Source organism: Eubalaena glacialis, chromosome 1, assembly GCF_028564815.1.
Source record: "Eubalaena glacialis isolate mEubGla1 chromosome 1, mEubGla1.1.hap2.+ XY, whole genome shotgun sequence".
Taxonomy (NCBI): domain Eukaryota; kingdom Metazoa; phylum Chordata; class Mammalia; order Artiodactyla; family Balaenidae; genus Eubalaena; species Eubalaena glacialis.
The window spans coordinates 173,631,592-173,643,713 of NC_083716.1; positions in this window are offsets into that span (position 1 = coordinate 173,631,592).

Genomic DNA, 12,122 nt, shown 5'->3' on the forward strand with positions numbered 1-12,122 from the left:
GGAATTAAAACCTGGCTGGCCTAAGGGGAACTTGAGAATAAAGAGAGGATCACAGTCTGGAAAATGAGATCATGGCTTGGACTACTGTCATCATTATCAATAGCAAACATATACTGAGAACCCACTAGATGAAAGGCATTGAATTACGTGTGGTGAGGCTGTCGTTATAAAACCCACAGGAGAAGCTGACAGAATGATATATATTTACACAGTTGATTTAATGGTATAGTTAGTCATTCTTGACATCACCAGAATTGGTAACATTCGAAAGTTTCTGTTTCCCATGAAACTATGACTCTTCTCCTTATAAAAATGCACACAAAAGTTTCCATGTGAAATCAGAGGTTCATTCATTCACAGATCCCTGCTTTTCTTTCAAAAGGATTTTCTTAGGTTAACACTAAAGATGGAAAAGACAATCTGGTTTTGAACTCCAGGGTAATGTGCACATTTGTGAACCAATAATATGCTCTCAAAATTCATTTTAATTAGATATGCTGACACAAACTTTCTGCGCATTTGTCAGTTTAAATATAAAATGTTGAATATTCTGGTTGCTTGACAAACAGTAGTAGTTTTGTTGTTGTTATTGTTTTAAAGTTAGTCCAGGACGTGGAGACTCAAAGTTTTAAAATGTAGATTCATTTGACCTCAAATTACTCTTGTTTATTTATTATTGATCATGATTAAACAGATTTCTTCAAAGTGAATCTGGGCATGCTTTTTACTTCTTCCCTAAGAATGAACTGACTAAGGTTTCCTCAGCATCTCCATAAATTTCAGCTGAATACGATTTCACATGATTCCGCCCATCAATGAACATGTCAATATCCAATGACCACATGAAAACCATACTTTGTCATTTAAAGTATTGGTTTTGTCAGGCGTCGAATAGATAATAACTGTCTTTAAGGCTATATATTATTCTGGGTGTTTACTGACCTCACCTTTACGACATTACTCTTAGAATTTCTAGAGTGTGTGTTAAACGTGTTAAACCCTTCAATTCAACACACTAAACAGAAATGTGTATAAGATTGTGCTCTGCTTCTGCCACAGAGACACTGGCACAGACACAGATTCTGATGGAATCTGCTCATTCTTCCAAAAGTGATATTTAGTCATGATCCACTATATGTAATTCTTTCCTGTGTGTCAGTCATAGGACACATTAAATGTTATATCACAGGAGAACAAGATTTTAAGTTGTGTTTTCAATTAAATAGATGAATAAATAATATGCATTAATATTAATCAATATGTATTAATTAAGATCTGCAAAGAGACTATATGTTGCACTGGATATAGCCATTGTTTCCATATTGTATCAGATGTACGGTAGTCCCCAAAGGGAAATTGAAAAAAGGATCTATAAAACAAATAATCAAGCAGGAAATTCTGCCTTCCCTTTCCTCTCTCTATCTCAATGGGTTCTCCAAAAGAACTATCCACAGCAGTCCAGATTTCTACTTTTCACATCACTTTATTGTCTCTGTTGCCCCAGGACAGAAGATAAATCAATGTCTTCAAATGTCAGGAGAGAAGGATGGTGGATAACAAACTCGACTGTTACTGACACATTCAGTGCCATGCTGCTTTTTCGTGTTTATGGCAGAGGGACAAAACAAGGGGGAAAGAAGCTACTTACTGAGCGCCAGTGGGTTTACCAGCCGTGACCTCGTGAATACTGAGCTTTCGGGATTTGTTGACCACATGGTAAAGATATTCAGAGACTGAACAACAGGAGACCCAAAGCCCCTTTACATCAGAAACCTCACCTTAAATTTTCCAAATGACAATATCCCTGGATCCTAGACATATAATGAATGATATTTATCTGCTCTTTCACAAAAATGTTATAGGAGGGGTAGCTGAAAGAGTTTTTGTCATCAATGAATATCTTTTATCAGTATTATAAGTGTACATGCGAGAAAAAATCTATCATTAACTTTAAACTCATTTGTTATGAATTATTAGCAATTGTTCAGAATGTAACATCTCCTCTCAAAGAGCTTATAATTTTTTTTCACATTTCATTTATGGTAACTCAACGAAATATTATATTACTCACTCAGTACTTCCTTTTCTTTCTGTATCCTCTTAATGTTTCCTCACTTCTTTTGCTTGCTTTTCCTTTTCTCCAACCTCCCCTTTCTATTTTCTTCTCTTCTTACTGATCTTAGAGTTTCCTTCCCTCACCTTAATTAAATTTATGACCTAGAACTGCTGTTTGCCTTCCCTTTTTCTTTATGATTTGTTCAGTTCAGGAAACATTTATTATCTACCACATGCACAGGCACTGAGAATCCTAAGTGAAGAAGAAATAGCTTCTGCCTTGAGGAAACTATGGAGCTTTTTTCCCTTTGGCTCCTGAGGAGGGGTAAGAAAAACAAAACTAGAATGTTTGTGGATAAAGGGGAAGACAAATCTAGCCTTTATCTTTAGCATTATTAGCAAGAACCAGCTCTGCTTCAGCCGGATCCCTTAGCAGTTCAGTAGTGACTACAATTCCTTAAAGGGGCAAAATCCTTCATTCTACACTATAGGAATGTCTATAAATACAAATACCCCTGAGAGAAATCTAGTTAATTAAGCTCTTCCTATTTGAGATTCCCATGGTGCATTGTTTAATTTCTTTTATTATTATTATTATTATCATTATATACTATCCTGCCTCTAACTGTGCTATTTCCCCCAAAACAGTAGGAGAAAAGTGGGACAGGCCATTTTAAGGCCCTGGGATTCTAATTTCCAGCGATACCTTCATCCCTTTCCCTGGTATTCTTGCTTCTTTGAAGATTGTATTAGCTGCCTCTTCTTTCTCCTATCTCCATAAAGGAGTTAACTAATTCTGTGTTCTACACCACTTACCCACTGCCCCCACTTCCATTCCATCTCCTCCTCCATAACTCTTGGGGAAGACGGGAGCGTGTCTAGTCTTCCACTATTTTCATATGATCTTAAAGAGCTATTTCATGGAATTGGTTTTGAAATGGATCATTGACATCTTCAATGACATCCTCCTTAGTATTTTGCCTGGACATTTCTCCCATTTTTTTCATAATCACCTCCAGGAATAGAAATAGTCTCTTGCTTCAGTTGAAGTGTCCCCCTCCCCTTCATTAAAGAATAATGAAATGGCTTCTCTTTCACTGAGTCTTGACATATTTTCTGGAATGTGACAATACATTTGTGAATGCTGTTTTAGGGACACACACCTCATTTATGAAAGATCTAGCATCTGTTGCCATTGCTAGGTACCTGCCTTAGCCAATTCTCAAATAGCAAAAACAGTTATGTATAAATGTCTATCACTTCTTACTTCAAAATCACCCAAATATATTTAGAATTTTCCCCACATTTGGTGAAGAAATATTCTTAATGATGGATTTTAGGAAATATGAACTATCATGGGGTAGCAGGTTGGGAAAGTGAAGTGATATTTAAGCAACCAAGATAGGCTTAAATTTTCTTTGAGTTTTGTCCTTTATCTTTAAAATTCATGCAACTCTTTGCATGCAACTCCATGCTATATTTATGTTTATTATAATACAGTGGGATGTTTTGATTACTTACAGCATTTTCTCTAAGTTTTTTCATTAAAACTGATATATCAATATGCATTGTTTTTACCCTGTGGTTTTGTGTTAGGTCTACCATGCCTCCCTTAATAGAGAAACAGGAATAGACAATAATTTGCTTTTTCCTTCCCCCTGCCCAACTAAAACACTGAATTTTTATGGTTAATCAACTTGATCTTCTTCCTTGTCATGTACAAACCCACTTTTCCCCTCACTCCTATGTGACGTTTCACCTGACATGATATAAAAGCCTCACTGATTTGTCCAATATTTGGTTATTTTTCCCAAATGAATGTGTATTTTTAACATTTTTACATAGATCCTTTTAGCTGTCTTTGAGAACTCCAAGAAGACAAAAGCTTTGTTTCTTAGTCTAATTTATAGTGTGACTTGTACAGCTAATGTATAACAAGATATTTAATAAATGCATTTTGATGATGATTTTTAAATTTCTTTTCCACAGCTTTCTTTATATAACCTTCTTGCTTGAATGAATGTGGATTTATATTTGCAATCAAGTGGTGACCTGCTAGAGATATGGTTAATAATAAGAAAGAAATCAGCAATAACAGTAGTGATTGTTGATATAAAAATGGCATACATTTTAAAAATTAATTTAATACATGCTTGGGCTTTTTTTGTTTTCATGTGAGACTGATTCTTGGTTAAGGGTGTCTGTTAGTGACTGTGCCAAAGCAAACTGTAAGGAAATTTCTTGACTTAAAACTAGAGGTACTGGGAATCAGAATAAATCCACAGGTGACGCCTAATTCTTGAACTTGAGAGATCTCCAGATTTGCTGGTAATACGCCAATAAACCCAAAAGATGAAATGCTAGAAGTAATTGACCTGTAGTCCATCCCGAATGAAACAACATGAAATTACAGTACTCTCCGGCCCAAACCTCTAGCCTATTACTATTCCTGGAGAGCAGGGTGCATTGTCTCACTGAGGCAAGGTGCTGGCAGGCAACCAGTTCTCTCTCTTTTTTTGCTCTAAAATGCATTGAATAGGCTGTTGAACTTGTTTATATTATTTGCTTCAGTGGCTTGCCTTGGCAAATTACTCCCTGTCTTTATTGTTAAATTCAGTGTACCGGTAGTGTTTTAATTTTAGTTGGTAGCCCAGTGTTTAACATTTCCACTAGTGTAAACAATATTGGATAAGTTAATATTCTTTCTGAGAAAGAAGCTTATAAAATTTATCTCATCCTCTATTTGGAATTCTTTTACCCAATACCAAGAAAGCCTTTATTTTTGCATTTAAAATTATGTTTATTCTATGGGAAACGTAATTAATACCTATGAACTTGTCCTTTGCTCTACTGCTGGGCAAGGCATTCTCTTCTTTAGCTCCTTCCAATGCTTAACTGTGAAGTCAGCTTCTCCTCATCATTCTCTGCTCACTAAGCCCTGGAGACACATGTAGAATTTCCCCTCCTATTCCACAAGACACCGCATTGATCTTTCCAGTTTTATTGCACCAGTTCTTTGTTTTCCACAGGAATCCCTGCTGGCTTGTCCCTACAGGATTCTGGCTGCATTCTGAATTACCTACGTAGTCTAAATCTCTAAAGCCTGAACTCTGGATTCTGGTAAATTAGAGGGAGAATTTAGCTGCCTGGCCTGCCTGGAAAGGATAATCCATTTCTGTGGTTGGTAGTTTGGTAGTCATTCTGTATTTATCTTTAACATAGTTTCTGTATAATTTGTATAATTTATGCATCTAGAAATAACATCACAGGAACATTTTGCATATATTTTAAAAAATCAAATATTTCTATATGGCAAGGTTTTCTCTGAAAAGCATGCCTTTCCAAAGAAAATGTTGCATTATAACATCTTGTATTGCTCTGACTGCTTGAATTTGGAGTCAGTATTTTATATTCCATCAAACAATCAACTTCTTTTACTTGAATATTCATCTGAAGGATCAGTTAATGTTCAGAGTTCAAATTTTGGCTCAGTCCCTGTCTAGAGCTTCTGGCTTCTTTCTACCTGATTACCTGCTACGTAATTACATCCTCTCTACCAAATGGATTTTTTAGACTGTGAGAAAAGGTTGTCACGTTCTTTTACTTATTGTGTAATTCACATATTGGAGATTATAGACGTTCATAAAGGAAAAGCCCTTTTGCCTTATTCTCTACCTGACGACTTTTCACATAGCTTCTAGAATGCAGGCTCTCAGTGGAAATCTGTTCACCACTCCAATGTCCTTGCTGATAGTTTCCAAACATAGCTATCACAGCCTTGGAGCAGTGATTAGAATTTTCAAAGATATTTTTCAAATTGCCTGTTCCTTTCCAGAACTTCTGATAACTTCATCCCAACACTCCTGACACTTTAGTCCCTCCCCTGGAAAATTAGTTTGCTGAATGCAGAATATCGCTGATAGGACTGTTCTGTGCAAGTGAATGACGTGGAGAAAGTAAAAGTGTTGACTACCAGACCTTTGAAACTTAGATGAAGCTTTCTGGGAAAAAATAAAAAGCCCATACACACAAATTTTTGCATATACTTTCCTAGGACTCATGAATCTCTTAAAACTCCCTATTACCATTTGGTGTTGATCTTGTCAGCATTAGTGAAAAAAAAAAAATATATATATATATTATATGTGTATATATATATAATATATGTGAGATTTATATTGTGAAATATATATAGTGAAATATATGTATATGCATGTAAGTATATATGTATATAAACATGTAATACTTAAACAAAAAGACTCAAGCAATTCATTATGTATCATTAACTCCTTTTTTCAGTTGTCAATATATTATGCATCTTTTCTCATATCAGCAGTTATCCAAGGACCTCATAATTTTAATGACTGAATAGTATTACACCATAGGTATATCGGATTACATAGTAAATCCTCTATTTCTAAACAATGAGATTGCTTATATTTTTCCACTATTCATAGTGATCCTTAGAGTTAAGTGCTTAAATACATTTATGATTGTTGTCTCTGCATAAATTCTTAGAAATGAATTTTAGGACTTTTGTTAAGAAATGCCAATCAGTGGACATTTATCTTGCATATTCTAATTCCAACTGATCATAGTATTCTCTCTTAGTAGTAAAGTTTTATGTTGGAATAAATCTGATTTTTCAGGAATATTCATAATCTTCAAGATTTCTGGTGACAAGTCTTTATGGAGTATACAGGGTTAAATCTGAATGATATTTTTCTGAATTTACCAAGGATGTGTGCTTTTGTAAGCAGCAGTAGATTCTCTAACTCCTCTGAAACAGATCAAACAATTAGTTAGCTCTTACTAGTAGCTGAGATATGTTATGTGGTTGTGTCCTCTCCTGAACACGCCGAGGGTGACAGTTATCTGGCTTCCTGAATTGGCTGAAACATCAATCAACTCACATTTAATTTGAGGCTTTGGGATTATCTACCTTTACTAGACCAGGTTGTTTCATCCATCTTCCTTAACTATGCCCAGCGTCTCCCTGGACTGCAGAGCTATAGCTGCCCTTGTCTCTAAGGCCTTCCTGGATTCTTATATTTGTTATTCTTTTTACTACTGGAATTTTTATCTAATTGGTTTGCTTTTTTTTTTAATAGAAGAAAATATTTGTAGCAAAGGGCATGCAACTTAAAAGTACATTTAGTTAGGAAAGATAGAAATAGAAGTTAGTTGAAATGATTTAAGTGAAATATTGTGAACATTTCAATTATATTTTAATCAGAATTTGAAACTGGTATGTGACTATTACCGCATCTCCATTATCATTTAGCTATAGCTTTAAAAGGTCAAATATGTTATTTTCTATCTGTTAAAAAAAAAGCTGGGCTTCCCTGGTGGCGCAGTGGTTGAGAATCTGCCTGCCAATGCAGGGGACACGGGTTCGAGCCCTGGTCTGGGAAGATCCCACATGCCGCGGAGCAACTAGGCCCATGAGCCACAACTACTGAGCCTGCACGTCTGGAGCCTGTGCTCCGCAACAAGAGAGGCCACGACAGTGAGAGGCCCGCGCACTGCGGTGAAGAGTGGCCCCCGCTTGCCGCAACTGGAGAAAGCCCTTGCACAGAAACAAAGACCCAACACAGCCAAAAATAAAAAAATAAAAAAAATAAAATAAAAAAGCTGATTTACCACGGATAGAGGAGAAGACTTCTCAGTCATCAAGCTCAATTATTTTCTTCTTATTCAGGACTTGTTGATGTTCTAATGAAGGTAGAAGTTGATTAAAATAGTAGGATTTAACTTATTTTGAAGTTGCAATAAAATCAGTGGTTTTAAATCATTCATTCAATAAATATTAAGTTTCTATTTTATGTGCAAGACACTATTCTAAGGTCTTGAACACATCAACAAACAAGATGAAGATACCTTCCCTATAAGAATTTACTTCCTAACAACAGAAGATAGACAATTAGCAATTAATGTAATATTATGTGCTGTGTATATATCGTGTAATATATATAATGTATATATCATATATATTATAATATAGATTCTGTATATATAATATAATCTATAATGTAGATTCTGTATATGTAAACTATCCAGAATATCATATAGTAGGTTAGAAAGTGATAAGGAAAAAAGAAAAATAGAACTGGGGAAGTAAGATCTGAAGTGCAGAGTAGGAGGGTGGGCAGATTGTAGTATTAAATAAGGTGGACAGTTTACTGAGAGAAGGAAAGAATTGGAAGAAGTGGAGGAGGTAGTCAAGGGTTACCAGGGGCAATAGTGATCCAGGCAGAGGGGACAACCAGAATGGGGGCCCTTAGGTGGGAGTGACTCCACTTAAAAGACAGCAATGAGGCCAGGGATGGCATGAATGATTAAGAAGAATGACTAAGAAAAGAGTTGTAGGTGATAAAGTCAAAGAAGTAAAGGGGTCTTGTTTACATAGACCCTTTTCACTAGTGAAAAACTTTATTACTCTGAGTGAATGGAAGAGCCCTTGAAAGGTTTTGGGAAGAAGGTGACATGATCTGACTTAGACATTTAAAAGGATCTGCCAGGCTGCTGTATTAAAAACTGTAAAAGAGAAAAAAGGCAGAAGGGAGACCTCTTAGGAAGTTTGGACCAGGGTGATAGCAGTGGAGGTGTAAGAAGTGGTCTAATTTTGGATGTTTTGTAGGTAGTTGCAATGGGACTTATTGACAGGTTGTGAAGTGCTAGAAAAAGAGAGAAGACAAACATAACAGAGCAACTGGGATCAAAATATGATCAGTGGAGATGGAGAAGGCCACGTATAACAGGACTGAATAGGGGAAATCAGAAGTTCAGGTGAGGATAAAAAGTTTAAAATATCCATTATACATTCAAGTGGAGATAGTGAGGATGCAGGTAGGTATTGCAGCGTGGAGTTAGGAGAACAGCCTGGACCAAATATATAGCTTCAGCAGGGAGATGATATGTAAAACCATGAGAGAGCATGAGATCACAAAGGCAGTAAATGTAAATAGAGAAAAGATCCAAAAATTGAGACCTGACCCTCTCCAATTTAATCAAGAGGTTGGGGAGAAGAGGACTACCAGAAAAGGAGACTGAGAAGGACTAAAACAGTGAAGTAGGAGAAAAGACAAAGGATGTGACATCATGGGTCACAAGAATGTGCATCAAAGAGAAGGAAGTGATTGGTTGTGTCAATTGATTCTGATAGGCCAAGTAAAGGCAGATTGAGAATTGGCCATTGCATTTAACGATATGGAGATCACTGCTGGTCTTGATGAGAGCTGCTTTAGTGGGTCAGTGGAATTAAAGCCTGACTTAAGTGGATTTAAGAGAGAATGGGTGGAGAAGATTTAGTGTATGTGTAGATAGTTACTTCAAGAAGTTTTGCTACAAAGGGGAGCAAAGAAGGGGGGCAGTAACTGGATGGGAAATGGTGTTGGGAGAAGGTTGTCATTTTCTTAACTGGGAGAGACAACAGCATATTTATATGAGAAGGATCCAGTGGAGAGTGAACAATTAATGACGTGACAGAAAGAGAGAATTGCTGGCTCAGTGTCCTTGAGTAAGCAAGACGGGGTAGGGTCTAATACATAAGGGAGGTGAGCATATTGAGAAAATTTTAATATACTGTTTTGACACTGCATGACAGTCTCATTATAAATAGTTCAAAGAGTCCAAGATTCAGAGTAGAAGTGGGTGGCATGTGGATAGGTATCTAGGCTTACTGTCACTTATTTCTAGGTTATTAATTCTTAACCAGGGGCCATGAGGATAGTGACCATATCTATCTTATTTATTCTGTGTGCCTAGCGCCTAGGATGGGTTCTGGCACATTAAAGAGGTGCTTAATAAATATTTTCTAATTGACTGATTAGGTGAAGGAGATGTTTTATTTTCTGTATTTCTTACATTTAGCATAATTTACCCTTATTATTTTTTCCTCGCAGTTTTATTGAGATATAATTGACATATAGCACTGTATAAGTTTAAAATGTATACCCTTATTACTTTTTAAATTAAAAAATGAACATTATTAATCTTAAAGAAATGAATGGAACCAGGAATCTATAATTGGTGATTTCAAGTGAAAAGCAATATTTAAAAAATAAACTACCTTGGGTGACTTGCTAAATACTGTGTAATTCTGAACTGTTGACTGAAAAAAAAAAATGCACAACGAGAGTTGTGAGTTAAGTTTTATTTGGGGCAAAATGAGGACTATAGCCCAGGAGACAGCATCTCAGAGAGCTCTGAGGAACTGCTCCAGAGAAGTAAGGTGAAGGTCAGTGTTATATATGATTTTAGTGAAGGCGGTACATGCAGTCAAGCACACATGTCGGCAGAGGCTTGCTGCTAGTCACGAGGAGCTGATGTCTCCATTCATGATTTTAGTGCTTTTCTAGATATGAGGAGATGCAAGAATTTGGGCTCATAAAATCTTCCCCTGAAAATATCTAAATATCTGAAGGCCTGTTCTGCCAGTTTTTCCCAGAGCACAGAGTGCCTCATTCCTGATCTCCACCCTGAATTCCTTTCAGGGTGTGTTGACGGTCAGAGGTTGCAGCAGCTAGTGACTTAATCCTTGCAGAGGCAGATGGCAAATGCCAATTTTTAGATGGCAAAACCAAAATAAAAATAATATGTATTGGATGCCAATAATGTGGTAGGGTTTTACATTTACGTAGTAAGATATTACAAGTAACCCCATTTTATAGATGAGGAAACCAAAGCTTAGAGATGTTAAATATCTTGACAGAAATCACAAGGTGAAGTGAAAGACATGGACTCGACCAAGGTCTGTCTGACTTCCTGCTCTTCCCTACTTCACAAATCTGTCTTTTGCAATGCTGGTACCCTGCATAAAAATATTACCCAAAAACCTAATGCAACATTTTCTTTGTATCAGATTCATTCTAAGCAGTTTCTTCACCACATAAATTCAGAATTGTTTCCTAGCAGTATTATCTTGGCTTAAAATGTATTTTTAATTAGTAGCCTTTTAAGAAATATAGAAGCACATTTGAACGAGTTCAGAGGCTTTTCCTCAAATAACAAGGTGCAGCCGGATTGCTTTTTCTGATACGTACCTGTCTTTCCTCCCAGGGGAAGGTGGGAGAAGAGAAGGAGCTTACAATATGGAAACCCATTTATAGTTTGAGACCCTGGAAAACATTACAAAGCAGAAAGTGAATTATTTGTCCTTTTGTCAAAGTTGGAATTCTAACTGACTTAAAGTACAGAATTTAATTCATTGGATAGGCATCTGGGATTACTTTAGCCATATTCTGATTTTTTAAAAATTTGAAGTATATTAGTAAGCATTGTGAAAATCTTTTCAAATAATATTAAATATATTAAGTAAAACTGAAAGTTTCTTCTTTGTCTCCCTTCTCCTAATGATAAGCATAGTCAAAGCTGACTATGTCTTTTTTCAAGCCTTTTTCTGTGTACAGTAAAAACATTATCTTGGTGTTCTCTGCTTTGGAACATACGTAGGAACCACACTCATTTTTACATCTGCAGAGCATCCCGTGTTATGAATGTGTCATTACTCATTTAACTATTTCCCTATGGAAGGACATTTGAAATTCTTTTCAATTTTTCACTGTTACAGATAGTGCTACAATAAGCACCTATGTATTTCCAGAGAATATGTTCCTAGACATAGAATTACTGGTCAAAAGCATTGGGCATTCAAAAATTTTGACAGTGCCAAAATACTGAAAAAAAAAAGCTGCTCCACAACAAAGTAGGCAAAAGCTTTCTATCATAGCCCTTTGCCAACACTGAATATCATCAGTCTTGAAATCTGCCAATTTGAGGTGTGTGTGTGTGCTTTATTGGTATCTCTGGATTTTAATTTGCATTGCCCTGATTATTAAAGAGGTTGAGCATCTTTTCATGTGTATATTGGCAGTTGGTCTTTCTTTTTTCTATTAAGTATCTGCATAGAATTCAAAATATGCCCAGTTTCTCAGTGATTTCTCCTTTTAGGTTTGACTGAAATACTCCAGAGAGTACCCAAGTTTTACCCAGGAAATAAGAGTACATGTGCAGATCATTATTTTCAAAATGGAAAGTATATTTCTTTTTGTGGATTTTTTTCTTGA